We start from the raw sequence: 15,481 nt of genomic DNA on the forward strand, positions 1-15,481 counted from the left end.
GAACAAGGATCCGTTAAAAATATTTGCAAATCTCTTAAGGAATAATTTTAATGAATTTTTGAAAATAATGAAAAAATCCATCTGCCCTGATGCACTTTGACAGTGAGCTGACTTTCTTCTCAAAAACAAAAAGTATCTCGGAATGACTTGAAATTTACCATCATAATAGTCGGCATCGCCCTGAACAAGGAACCGTTGAAAATATTTGCAAAGCTCTTAAGGAATAATTTTAATGAATTTTTGAAATCAAGGAAATGATCTATTTGCCCTGATGCACTTTGACAGTGAGCTGACTTTCTTTTCAAAAACAAAAAGTATCTCGGAATGACTTGAAATTTACCATCATAATAGTCGGCATCGCCCTGAACAAGGATCCGTTGAAATGTTTTGCAAAGCTCTTAAGTAATAATTTTAATGAATTTTTGAAATCCAGGAAATTATCCATTTGCCCTGATGCACTTTGACAGTGAGCTGACTTTCTTCTCAAAAACAAAAGGTATCTCGGAATGACTTGAAATTTACCATCATAATAGTCGGCATCGCCCTGACGGAGGATCCGTTAAAAAAATTTGCAAATCTCTCAAGGAATAATTTTGATGAATTTTTGAAATTCAGGAAATTATCCATTTGCCCTGATGCACTTTGACAGTGAGCTGACTTTCTTCTCAAAAACAAAAAGTATCTCAGAATGACTTGAAATTTACCATCATAATAGTCGGCATCGCCCTGAACAAGGATCTGTTGAAAATATTTGCATATCTCTTAAGGAATAATTTTAATGAATTTTTGAAATCCAGGAAATTATCCATTTGCCCTGATGCACTTTGACAGTGAGCTGACTTTCTTCTCAAAAACAAAAAGTATCTCGGAATGACTTGAAATTTATTATCATAATAGTCGGCATCGCCCTGGACAAGGATCCGTTGAAATTTTTTGCAAAGCTCTTAAGGAATAATTTTAATGAATTTTTGAAATCCAGGAAATGATCCATTTGCCCTGATGCACTTTGACAGTGAGCTGACTTTCTTCTCAAAAACAAAAAGTATCTCGGAATGACTTGAAATTTACCATCATAATAGTCGGCATCGCCCTGAACAAGGATCCATTGAAATTTTTTGCAAAGCTCTTAAGGAATAATTTTAATGAATTTTTGAAATCCAGGAAATGATCCATTTGCCCTGATGCACTTTGACAGTGAGCTGACTTTCTTCTCAAAAACAAAAAGTATCTCGGAATGACTTGAAATTTACCATCATAATAGTCGGCATCGCCCTGAACAAGGATCCGTTGAAATTCTTTGCAAATCTCTTAAGGAATAATTTTAATGAATTTTTTGAAATCCAGGAAATTATCCATTTGCCCTGATGCACTTTGACAGTGAGCTGACTTTCTTCTCAAAAACAAAAAGTATCTCGGAATGACTTGAAATTTACCATCATAATAGTCGGCATCGCCCTGAACAAGGATCCGTTGAAATTTTTTGCAAAGCTCTTAAGGAATAATTTTAATGAATTTTTAAAATCCAGGAAATTATCCATTTGCCCTGATGCACTTTGACAGTGAGCTGACTTTCTTCTCAAAAACAAAAAGTATCTCGGAATGACTTGAAATTTACCATCATAATAGTCGGCATCGCCCTAAACAAGGAACCGTTGAAAATATTTGCAAAGCTCTTAAGGAATAATTTTAATGAATTTTTGAAATCAAGGAAATGATCTATTTGCCCTGATGCACTTTGACAGTGAGCTGACTTTCTTCTCAAAAACAAAAAGTATCTCGGAATGACTTGAAATTTACCATCATAATAGTCGGCATCGCCCTGACGGAGGATCTGTTGAAAATATTTGCATATCTCTTAAGGAATAATTTTAATGAATTTTTGAAATCCAGGAAATTATCCATTTGCCCTGATGCACTTTGACAGTGAGCTGACTTTCTTCTCAAAAACAAAAAGTATCTCGGAATGACTTGAAATTTATTATCATAATAGTCGGCATCGCCCTGGACAAGGATCCGTTGAAATTTTTTGCAAAGCTCTTAAGGAATAATTTTAATGAATTTTTGAAATCCAGGAAATGATCCATTTGCCCTGATGCACTTTGACAGTGAGCTGACTTTCTTCTCAAAAACAAAAAGTATCTCGGAATGACTTGAAATTTACCATCATAATAGTCGGCATCGCCCTGAACAAGGATCCGTTGAAATTTTTTGCAAAGCTCTTAAGGAATAATTTTAATGAATTTTTAAAATCCAGGAAATTATCCATTTGCCCTGATGCACTTTGACAGTGAGCTGACTTTCTTCTCAAAAACAAAAAGTATCTCGGAATGACTTGAAATTTACCATCATAATAGTCGGCATCGCCCTGAACAAGGATCTGTTGAAAATATTTGCATATCTCTTAAGGAATAATTTTAATGAATTTTTGAAATCCAGGAAATGATCCATTTGCCCTGATGCACTTTGACAGTGAGCTGACTTTCTTCTCAAAAACAAAAAGTATCTCGGAATGACTTGAAATTTACCATCATAATAGTCGGCATCGCCCTGAACAAGGATCCGTTGAAATTTTTTGCAAAGCTCTTAAGGAATAATTTTAATGAATTTTTAAAATCCAGGAAATGATCCATTTGCCCTGATGCACTTTGACAGTGAGCTGACTTTCTTCTCAAAAACAAAAAGTATCTCGGAATGACTTGAAATTTACCATCATAATAGTCGGCATCGCCCTGAACAAGGAACCGTTGAAAATATTTGCAAAGCTCTTAAGGAATAATTTTAATGAATTTTTGAAATCCAGGAAATTATCCATTTGCCCTGATGCACTTTGACAGTGAGCTGACTTTCTTCTCAAAAACAAAAAGTATCTCGGAATGACTTGAAATTTACCATCATAATAGTCGGCATCGCCCTGATGGAGGATCCGTTGAAATTTTTTGCAAAGCTCTTAAGGAATAATTTTAATGAATTTTTGAAATCCAGGAAATGATCCATTTGCCCTGATGCACTTTGACAGTGAGCTGACTTTCTTCAAAAAACAAAAAGTATCTCGGAATGACTTGAAATTTACCATCATAATAGTCGGCATCGCCCTGAACAAGGATCCGTTAAAAATATTTGCAAATCTCTTAAGGAATAATTTTAATGAATTTTTGAAAATAATGAAAAAATCCATCTGCCCTGATGCACTTTGACAGTGAGCTCACTTTCTTCTCAAAAACAAAAAGTATCTCGGAATGACTTGAAATTTACCATCATAATAGTCGGCATCGCCCTGACCGAGGATCCGTTGAAAATATTTGCAAAGCTCTTAAGGAATAATTTTGATGAATTTTTGAAATTTAGGAAATGATCCATTTGCTCTGATGCACTTTGACAGTGAGCTGACTTTCTTCTCAAAAACAAAAAGTATCTCGGAATGACTTGAAATTTACCATCATAATAGTCGGCATCGCCCTGAACAAGGATCCGTTAAAAATATTTGCAAATCTCTTAAGGAATAATTTTAATGAATTTTTGAAAATAATGAAAAAATCCATCTGCCCTGATGCACTTTGACAGTGAGCTGACTTTCTTCTCAAAAACAAAAAGTATCTCGGAATGACTTGAAATTTACCATCATAATAGTCGGCATCGCCCTGAACAAGGAACCGTTGAAAATATTTGCAAAGCTCTTAAGGAATAATTTTAATGAATTTTTGAAATCAAGGAAATGATCTATTTGCCCTGATGCACTTTGACAGTGAGCTGACTTTCTTTTCAAAAACAAAAAGTATCTCGGAATGACTTGAAATTTACCATCATAATAGTCGGCATCGCCCTGAACAAGGATCCGTTGAAATGTTTTGCAAAGCTCTTAAGTAATAATTTTAATGAATTTTTGAAATCCAGGAAATTATCCATTTGCCCTGATGCACTTTGACAGTGAGCTGACTTTCTTCTCAAAAACAAAAAGTATCTCGGAATGACTTGAAATTTACCATCATAATAGTCGGCATCGCCCTGACGGAGGATCCGTTAAAAAAATTTGCAAATCTCTCAAGGAATAATTTTGATGAATTTTTGAAATTCAGGAAATTATCCATTTGCCCTGATGCACTTTGACAGTGAGCTGACTTTCTTCTCAAAAACAAAAAGTATCTCAGAATGACTTGAAATTTACCATCATAATAGTCGGCATCGCCCTGAACAAGGATCTGTTGAAAATATTTGCATATCTCTTAAGGAATAATTTTAATGAATTTTTGAAATCCAGGAAATTATCCATTTGCCCTGATGCACTTTGACAGTGAGCTGACTTTCTTCTCAAAAACAAAAAGTATCTCGGAATGACTTGAAATTTATTATCATAATAGTCGGCATCGCCCTGGACAAGGATCCGTTGAAATTTTTTGCAAAGCTCTTAAGGAATAATTTTAATGAATTTTTGAAATCCAGGAAATGATCCATTTGCCCTGATGCACTTTGACAGTGAGCTGACTTTCTTCTCAAAAACAAAAAGTATCTCGGAATGACTTGAAATTTACCATCATAATAGTCGTCATCGCCCTGAACAAGGATCCGTTGAAATTTTTTGCAAAGCTCTTAAGGAATAATTTTAATGAATTTTTGAAATCCAGGAAATGATCCATTTGCCCTGATGCACTTTGACAGTGAGCTGACTTTCTTCTCAAAAACAAAAAGTATCTCGGAATGACTTGAAATTTACCATCATAATAGTCGGCATCGCCCTGAACAAGGATCCGTTGAAATTCTTTGCAAATCTCTTAAGGAATAATTTTAATGAATTTTTTGAAATCCAGGAAATTATCCATTTGCCCTGATGCACTTTGACAGTGAGCTGACTTTCTTCTCAAAAACAAAAAGTATCTCGGAATGACTTGAAATTTACCATCATAATAGTCGGCATCGCCCTGAACAAGGATCCGTTGAAATTTTTTGCAAAGCTCTTAAGGAATAATTTTAATGAATTTTTAAAATCCAGGAAATGATCCATTTGCCCTGATGCACTTTGACAGTGAGCTGACTTTCTTCTCAAAAACAAAAAGTATCTCGGAATGACTTGAAATTTACCATCATAATAGTCGGCATCGCCCTGACGGAGGATCCGTTAAAAAAATTTGCAAATCTCTCAAGGAATAATTTTGATGAATTTTTGAAATTCAGGAAATTATCCATTTGCCCTGATGCACTTTGACAGTGAGCTGACTTTCTTCTCAAAAACAAAAAGTATCTCAGAATGACTTGAAAGTTACCATCATAATAGTCGGCATCGCCCTGAACAAGGATCTGTTGAAAATATTTGCATATCTCTTAAGGAATAATTTTAATGAATTTTTGAAATCCAGGAAATTATCCATTTGCCCTGATGCACTTTGACAGTGAGCTGACTTTCTTCTCAAAAACAAAAAGTATCTCGGAATGACTTGAAATTTATTATCATAATAGTCGGCATCGCCCTGGACAAGGATCCGTTGAAATTTTTTGCAAAGCTCTTAAGGAATAATTTTAATGAATTTTTGAAATCCAGGAAATGATCCATTTGCCCTGATGCACTTTGACAGTGAGCTGACTTTCTTCTCAAAAACAAAAAGTATCTCGGAATGACTTGAAATTTACCATCATAATAGTCGGCATCGCCCTGAACAAGGATCCGTTGAAATTTTTTGCAAAGCTCTTAAGGAATAATTTTAATGAATTTTTGAAATCCAGGAAATGATCCATTTGCCCTGATGCACTTTGACAGTGAGCTGACTTTCTTCTCAAAAACAAAAAGTATCTCGGAATGACTTGAAATTTACCATCATAATAGTCGGCATCGCCCTGAACAAGGATCCGTTGAAATTCTTTGCAAATCTCTTAAGGAATAATTTTAATGAATTTTTTGAAATCCAGGAAATTATCCATTTGCCCTGATGCACTTTGACAGTGAGCTGACTTTCTTCTCAAAAACAAAAAGTATCTCGGAATGACTTGAAATTTACCATCATAATAGTCGGCATCGCCCTGAACAAGGATCCGTTGAAATTTTTTGCAAAGCTCTTAAGGAATAATTTTAATGAATTTTTAAAATCCAGGAAATTATCCATTTGCCCTGATGCACTTTGACAGTGAGCTGACTTTCTTCTCAAAAACAAAAAGTATCTCGGAATGACTTGAAATTTACCATCATAATAGTCGGCATCGCCCTAAACAAGGAACCGTTGAAAATATTTGCAAAGCTCTTAAGGAATAATTTTAATGAATTTTTGAAATCAAGGAAATGATCTATTTGCCCTGATGCACTTTGACAGTGAGCTGACTTTCTTCTCAAAAACAAAAAGTATCTCGGAATGACTTGAAATTTACCATCATAATAGTCGGCATCGCCCTGACGGAGGATCTGTTGAAAATATTTGCATATCTCTTAAGGAATAATTTTAATGAATTTTTGAAATCCAGGAAATTATCCATTTGCCCTGATGCACTTTGACAGTGAGCTGACTTTCTTCTCAAAAACAAAAAGTATCTCGGAATGACTTGAAATTTATTATCATAATAGTCGGCATCGCCCTGGACAAGGATCCGTTGAAATTTTTTGCAAAGCTCTTAAGGAATAATTTTAATGAATTTTTGAAATCCAGGAAATGATCCATTTGCCCTGATGCACTTTGACAGTGAGCTGACTTTCTTCTCAAAAACAAAAAGTATCTCGGAATGACTTGAAATTTACCATCATAATAGTCGGCATCGCCCTGAACAAGGATCCGTTGAAATTTTTTGCAAAGCTCTTAAGGAATAATTTTAATGAATTTTTAAAATCCAGGAAATTATCCATTTGCCCTGATGCACTTTGACAGTGAGCTGACTTTCTTCTCAAAAACAAAAAGTATCTCGGAATGACTTGAAATTTACCATCATAATAGTCGGCATCGCCCTGAACAAGGATCTGTTGAAAATATTTGCATATCTCTTAAGGAATAATTTTAATGAATTTTTGAAATCCAGGAAATGATCCATTTGCCCTGATGCACTTTGACAGTGAGCTGACTTTCTTCTCAAAAACAAAAAGTATCTCGGAATGACTTGAAATTTACCATCATAATAGTCGGCATCGCCCTGAACAAGGATCCGTTGAAATTTTTTGCAAAGCTCTTAAGGAATAATTTTAATGAATTTTTAAAATCCAGGAAATGATCCATTTGCCCTGATGCACTTTGACAGTGAGCTGACTTTCTTCTCAAAAACAAAAAGTATCTCGGAATGACTTGAAATTTACCATCATAATAGTCGGCATCGCCCTGAACAAGGAACCGTTGAAAATATTTGCAAAGCTCTTAAGGAATAATTTTAATGAATTTTTGAAATCCAGGAAATTATCCATTTGCCCTGATGCACTTTGACAGTGAGCTGACTTTCTTCTCAAAAACAAAAAGTATCTCGGAATGACTTGAAATTTACCATCATAATAGTCGGCATCGCCCTGATGGAGGATCCGTTGAAATTTTTTGCAAAGCTCTTAAGGAATAATTTTAATGAATTTTTGAAATCCAGGAAATGATCCATTTGCCCTAATGCACTTTGACAGTGAGCTGACTTTCTTCTCAAAAACAAAAAGTATCTCGGAATCACTTGAAATTTACCATCATAATAGTCGGCATCGCCCTGGACAAGGATCCGTTGAAATGTTTTGCAAAGCTCTTAAGGAATTATTTTAATGAATTTTTGAAATCCAGGAAATGATCCATTTGCCCTGATGCACTTTGACAGTGAGCTGACTTTCTTCAAAAAACAAAAAGTATCTCGGAATGACTTGAAATTTACCATCATAATAGTCGGCATCGCCCTGAACAAGGATCCGTTAAAAATATTTGCAAATCTCTTAAGGAATAATTTTAATGAATTTTTGAAAATAATGAAAAAATCCATCTGCCCTGATGCACTTTGACAGTGAGCTCACTTTCTTCTCAAAAACAAAAAGTATCTCGGAATGACTTGAAATTTACCATCATAATAGTCGGCATCGCCCTGACCGAGGATCCGTTGAAAATATTTGCAAAGCTCTTAAGGAATAATTTTGATGAATTTTTGAAATTTAGGAAATGATCCATTTGCTCTGATGCACTTTGACAGTGAGCTGACTTTCTTCTCAAAAACAAAAAGTATCTCGGAATGACTTGAAATTTACCATCATAATAGTCGGCATCGCCCTGAACAAGGATCCGTTAAAAATATTTGCAAATCTCTTAAGGAATAATTTTAATGAATTTTTGAAAATAATGAAAAAATCCATCTGCCCTGATGCACTTTGACAGTGAGCTGACTTTCTTCTCAAAAACAAAAAGTATCTCGGAATGACTTGAAATTTACCATCATAATAGTCGGCATCGCCCTGAACAAGGAACCGTTGAAAATATTTGCAAAGCTCTTAAGGAATAATTTTAATGAATTTTTGAAATCAAGGAAATGATCTATTTGCCCTGATGCACTTTGACAGTGAGCTGACTTTCTTTTCAAAAACAAAAAGTATCTCGGAATGACTTGAAATTTACCATCATAATAGTCGGCATCGCCCTGAACAAGGATCCGTTGAAATGTTTTGCAAAGCTCTTAAGTAATAATTTTAATGAATTTTTGAAATCCAGGAAATTATCCATTTGCCCTGATGCACTTTGACAGTGAGCTGACTTTCTTCTCAAAAACAAAAAGTATCTCGGAATGACTTGAAATTTACCATCATAATAGTCGGCATCGCCCTGACGGAGGATCCGTTAAAAAAATTTGCAAATCTCTCAAGGAATAATTTTGATGAATTTTTGAAATTCAGGAAATTATCCATTTGCCCTGATGCACTTTGACAGTGAGCTGACTTTCTTCTCAAAAACAAAAAGTATCTCAGAATGACTTGAAATTTACCATCATAATAGTCGGCATCGCCCTGAACAAGGATCTGTTGAAAATATTTGCATATCTCTTAAGGAATAATTTTAATGAATTTTTGAAATCCAGGAAATTATCCATTTGCCCTGATGCACTTTGACAGTGAGCTGACTTTCTTCTCAAAAACAAAAAGTATCTCGGAATGACTTGAAATTTATTATCATAATAGTCGGCATCGCCCTGGACAAGGATCCGTTGAAATTTTTTGCAAAGCTCTTAAGGAATAATTTTAATGAATTTTTGAAATCCAGGAAATGATCCATTTGCCCTGATGCACTTTGACAGTGAGCTGACTTTCTTCTCAAAAACAAAAAGTATCTCGGAATGACTTGAAATTTACCATCATAATAGTCGTCATCGCCCTGAACAAGGATCCGTTGAAATTTTTTGCAAAGCTCTTAAGGAATAATTTTAATGAATTTTTGAAATCCAGGAAATGATCCATTTGCCCTGATGCACTTTGACAGTGAGCTGACTTTCTTCTCAAAAACAAAAAGTATCTCGGAATGACTTGAAATTTACCATCATAATAGTCGGCATCGCCCTGAACAAGGATCCGTTGAAATTCTTTGCAAATCTCTTAAGGAATAATTTTAATGAATTTTTTGAAATCCAGGAAATTATCCATTTGCCCTGATGCACTTTGACAGTGAACTGACTTTCTTCTCAAAAACAAAAAGTATCTCGGAATGACTTGAAATTTACCATCATAATAGTCGGCATCGCCCTGAACAAGGATCCGTTGAAATTTTTTGCAAAGCTCTTAAGGAATAATTTTAATGAATTTTTAAAATCCAGGAAATGATCCATTTGCCCTGATGCACTTTGACAGTGAGCTGACTTTCTTCTCAAAAACAAAAAGTATCTCGGAATGACTTGAAATTTACCATCATAATAGTCGGCATCGCCCTGAACAAGGAACCGTTGAAAATATTTGCAAAGCTCTTAAGGAATAATTTTAATGAATTTTTGAAATCCAGGAAATTATCCATTTGCCCTGATGCACTTTGACAGTGAGCTGACTTTCTTCTCAAAAACAAAAAGTATCTCGGAATGACTTGAAATTTACCATCATAATAGTCGGCATCGCCCTGATGGAGGATCCGTTGAAATTTTTTGCAAAGCTCTTAAGGAATAATTTTAATGAATTTTTGAAATCCAGGAAATGATCCATTTGCCCTAATGCACTTTGACAGTGAGCTGACTTTCTTCTCAAAAACAAAAAGTATCTCGGAATCACTTGAAATTTACCATCATAATAGTCGGCATCGCCCTGGACAAGGATCCGTTGAAATGTTTTGCAAAGCTCTTAAGGAATTATTTTAATGAATTTTTGAAATCCAGGAAATGATCCATTTGCCCTGATGCACTTTGACAGTGAGCTGACTTTCTTCAAAAAACAAAAAGTATCTCGGAATGACTTGAAATTTACCATCATAATAGTCGGCATCGCCCTGAACAAGGATCCGTTAAAAATATTTGCAAATCTCTTAAGGAATAATTTTAATGAATTTTTGAAAATAATGAAAAAATCCATCTGCCCTGATGCACTTTGACAGTGAGCTCACTTTCTTCTCAAAAACAAAAAGTATCTCGGAATGACTTGAAATTTACCATCATAATAGTCGGCATCGCCCTGACCGAGGATCCGTTGAAAATATTTGCAAAGCTCTTAAGGAATAATTTTGATGAATTTTTGAAATTTAGGAAATGATCCATTTGCTCTGATGCACTTTGACAGTGAGCTGACTTTCTTCTCAAAAACAAAAAGTATCTCGGAATGACTTGAAATTTACCATCATAATAGTCGGCATCGCCCTGAACAAGGATCCGTTAAAAATATTTGCAAATCTCTTAAGGAATAATTTTAATGAATTTTTGAAAATAATGAAAAAATCCATCTGCCCTGATGCACTTTGACAGTGAGCTGACTTTCTTCTCAAAAACAAAAAGTATCTCGGAATGACTTGAAATTTACCATCATAATAGTCGGCATCGCCCTGAACAAGGAACCGTTGAAAATATTTGCAAAGCTCTTAAGGAATAATTTTAATGAATTTTTGAAATCAAGGAAATGATCTATTTGCCCTGATGCACTTTGACAGTGAGCTGACTTTCTTTTCAAAAACAAAAAGTATCTCGGAATGACTTGAAATTTACCATCATAATAGTCGGCATCGCCCTGAACAAGGATCCGTTGAAATGTTTTGCAAAGCTCTTAAGTAATAATTTTAATGAATTTTTGAAATCCAGGAAATTATCCATTTGCCCTGATGCACTTTGACAGTGAGCTGACTTTCTTCTCAAAAACAAAAAGTATCTCGGAATGACTTGAAATTTACCATCATAATAGTCGGCATCGCCCTGACGGAGGATCCGTTAAAAAAATTTGCAAATCTCTCAAGGAATAATTTTGATGAATTTTTGAAATTCAGGAAATTATCCATTTGCCCTGATGCACTTTGACAGTGAGCTGACTTTCTTCTCAAAAACAAAAAGTATCTCAGAATGACTTGAAATTTACCATCATAATAGTCGGCATCGCCCTGAACAAGGATCTGTTGAAAATATTTGCATATCTCTTAAGGAATAATTTTAATGAATTTTTGAAATCCAGGAAATTATCCATTTGCCCTGATGCACTTTGACAGTGAGCTGACTTTCTTCTCAAAAACAAAAAGTATCTCGGAATGACTTGAAATTTATTATCATAATAGTCGGCATCGCCCTGGACAAGGATCCGTTGAAATTTTTTGCAAAGCTCTTAAGGAATAATTTTAATGAATTTTTGAAATCCAGGAAATGATCCATTTGCCCTGATGCACTTTGACAGTGAGCTGACTTTCTTCTCGAAAACAAAAAGTATCTCGGAATGACTTGAAATTTACCATCATAATAGTCGGCATCGCCCTGAACAAGGATCCGTTGAAATTCTTTGCAAATCTCTTAAGGAATAATTTTAATGAATTTTTTGAAATCCAGGAAATTATCCATTTGCCCTGATGCACTTTGACAGTGAGCTGACTTTCTTCTCAAAAACAAAAAGTATCTCGGAATGACTTGAAATTTACCATCATAATAGTCGGCATCGCCCTGAACAAGGATCCGTTGAAATTTTTTGCAAAGCTCTTAAGGAATAATTTTAATGAATTTTTAAAATCCAGGAAATTATCCATTTGCCCTGATGCACTTTGACAGTGAGCTGACTTTCTTCTCAAAAACAAAAAGTATCTCGGAATGACTTGAAATTTACCATCATAATAGTCGGCATCGCCCTAAACAAGGAACCGTTGAAAATATTTGCAAAGCTCTTAAGGAATAATTTTAATGAATTTTTGAAATCAAGGAAATGATCTATTTGCCCTGATGCACTTTGACAGTGAGCTGACTTTCTTCTCAAAAACAAAAAGTATCTCGGAATGACTTGAAATTTACCATCATAATAGTCGGCATCGCCCTGAACAAGGATCCGTTGAAATTTTTTGCAAAGCTCTTAAATAATAATTTTAATGAATTTTTGAAATCCAGGAAATTATCCATTTGCCCTGATGCACTTTGACAGTGAGCTGACTTTCTTCTCAAAAACAAAAAGTATCTCGGAATGACTTGAAATTTACCATCATAATAGTCGGCATCGCCCTGACGGAGGATCTGTTGAAAATATTTGCATATCTCTTAAGGAATAATTTTAATGAATTTTTGAAATCCAGGAAATTATCCATTTGCCCTGATGCACTTTGACAGTGAGCTGACTTTCTTCTCAAAAACAAAAAGTATCTCGGAATGACTTGAAATTTATTATCATAATAGTCGGCATCGCCCTGGACAAGGATCCGTTGAAATTTTTTGCAAAGCTCTTAAGGAATAATTTTAATGAATTTTTGAAATCCAGGAAATGATCCATTTGCCCTGATGCACTTTGACAGTGAGCTGACTTTCTTCTCAAAAACAAAAAGTATCTCGGAATGACTTGAAATTTACCATCATAATAGTCGGCATCGCCCTGAACAAGGATCTGTTGAAAATATTTGCATATCTCTTAAGGAATAATTTTAATGAATTTTTGAAATCCAGGAAATTATCCATTTGCCCTGATGCACTTTGACAGTGAGCTGACTTTCTTCTCAAAAACAAAAAGTATCTCGGAATGACTTGAAATTTACCATCATAATAGTCGGCATCGCCCTGAACAAGGATCCGTTGAAATTTTTTGCAAAGCTCTTAAGGAATAATTTTAATGAATTTTTAAAATCCAGGAAATGATCCATTTGCCCTGATGCACTTTGACAGTGAGCTGACTTTCTTCTCAAAAACAAAAAGTATCTCGGAATGACTTGAAATTTACCATCATAATAGTCGGCATCGCCCTGAACAAGGATCCGTTGAAATTTTTTGCAAATCTCTTAAGGAATAATTTTAATGAATTTTTGAAATCCAGGAAATGATCCATTTGCCCTGATGCACTTTGACAGTGAGCTGACTTTCTTCTCAAAAACAAAAAGTATCTCGGAATGACTTGAAATTTACCATCATAATAGTCGGCATCGCCCTGAACAAGGATCCGTTGAAATTTTTTGCAAAGCTCTTAAGGAATAATTTTAATGAATTTTTAAAATCCAGGAAATTATCCATTTGCCCTGATGCACTTTGACAGTGAGCTGACTTTCTTCTCAAAAACAAAAAGTATCTCGGAATGACTTGACATTTACTATCATAATAGTCGGCATCGCCCTGGACAAGGATCCGTTGAAATTTTTTGCAAAGCTCTTAAGGAATAATTTTAATGAATTTTTGAAATCCAGGAAATTATCCATTTGCCCTGATGCACTTTGACAGTGAGCTGTCTTTCTTCTCAAAAACAAAAAGTATCTCGGAATGACTTGAAATTTACCATCATAATAGTCGGCATCGCCCTGACCGAGGATCCGTTAAAAAAATTTGCAAATCTCTTAAGGAATAATTTTGATTAATTTTTTAAATCCAGGAAATTATCCATTTGCCCTGATGCACTTTGACAGTGAGCTGACTTTCTTCTCGAAAACAAAAAGTATCTCGGAATGACTTGAAATTTACCAGCATAATAGTCGGCATCGCCCTGAACAAGGATCTGTTGAAATTTTTTGCAAAGCTCTTAAGGAATAATTTTAATGAATTTTTGAAATCCAGGAAATGATCCATTTGCCCTGATGCACTTTGACAGTGAGCTGACTTTCTTCTCAAAAACAAAAAGTATCTCGGAATCACTTGAAATTTACCATCATAATAGTCGGCATCGCCCTGGACAAGGATCCGTTGAAATTTTTTGCAAAGCTCTTAAGGAATAATTTTAATGAATTTTTGAAATCCAGGAAATGATCCATTTGCCCTGATGCACTTTGACAGTGAGCTGACTTTCTTCTCGAAAACAAAAAGTATCTCGGAATGACTTGAAATTTACCATCATAATAGTCGGCATCGCCCTGAACAAGGATCCGTTAAAAATATTTGCAAATCTCTTAAGGAATAATTTTAATGATTTTTTGAAATCAAGGAAATGATCCATTTGCCCTGATGCACTTTGACAGTGAGCTGACTTTCATCTCAAAAACAAAAAGTATCTCGGAATGACTTGAAATTTACCATCATAATAGTTGGCATCGCCCTGGACAAGGATCCGTTGAAAATATTTGCAAAGCTCTTAAGGAATAATTTTAATGAATTTTTGAAATCCAGGAAATGATCCATTTGCCCTGATGCACTTTGACAGTGAGCTGACTTTCTTCTCAAAAACAAAAAGTATCTCGGAATGACTTGAAATTTACCATCATAATAGTCGGCATCGCCCTGAACAAGGATCCGTTGAAATTTTTTGCAAAGCTCTTAAGGAATAATTTTGATGAATTTTTAAAATCCAGGAAATTATCCATTTGCCCTGATGCACTTTGACAGCTGACTTTCTTCTCAAAAACAAAAGTATCTCGGAATGACTTGAAATTTACCATCATAATAGTCGGCATCGCCCTGACCGAGGATCTGTTGAAAATATTTGCAAACGTCTTAAGGAATAATTTTAATGAATTTTTGAAAATAATGAAATGATCCATTTGCCCTGATGCACTTTGACAGTGAGCTGACTTTCTTCTCGAAAACAAAAAGTATCTCGGAATGACTTGAAATTTACCATCATAATAGTCGGCATTGCCCTGAACAAGGATCTGTTGAAAATATTTGCATATCTCTTAAGGAATAATTTTAATGAATTTTTGAAAATAATGTAATGATCCATTTGCCCTGATGCACTTTGACAGTGAACTGACTTCAGTCCCAAAATAAAAAATTATCTCGGAATGACTTGAAGAAGACTTCAACTTGAAGACTTGAAGATTTGGCATTTTTAATGAAGTTCAAATGCTTAGTGAGGTCTGATGGCAATAAAACACATTATATATAGCTTTGGGAAAGTTGTAAAGTGGTCAGATGGACTAAATACTGGAAAAAAGGTTTATTTCAATACGGTTGGTTTGTGCTATCACAGCAAACACAGAGGAGAGAAGAAGATAAACACAGTGGACAGTCCATCACA

General features: G+C 34.8%; 1 protein-coding gene across 1 annotated transcript in view; it reads right to left on the bottom strand.

Moving 5' to 3' along the window:
- The window catches only part of stard13b (StAR related lipid transfer domain containing 13b), a gene marked incomplete at its 5' end in the record, with an annotated part of 125,996 nt that overhangs the window by 88,339 nt on the left and 22,176 nt on the right, over nucleotides 1-15,481 (bottom strand). The window lies entirely within an intron of this gene.

This window comes from Microchirus variegatus (assembly GCF_963457635.1).
Source record: "Microchirus variegatus genome assembly, chromosome: 3".
NCBI classification, from domain to species: Eukaryota; Metazoa; Chordata; class Actinopteri; order Pleuronectiformes; family Soleidae; genus Microchirus; species Microchirus variegatus.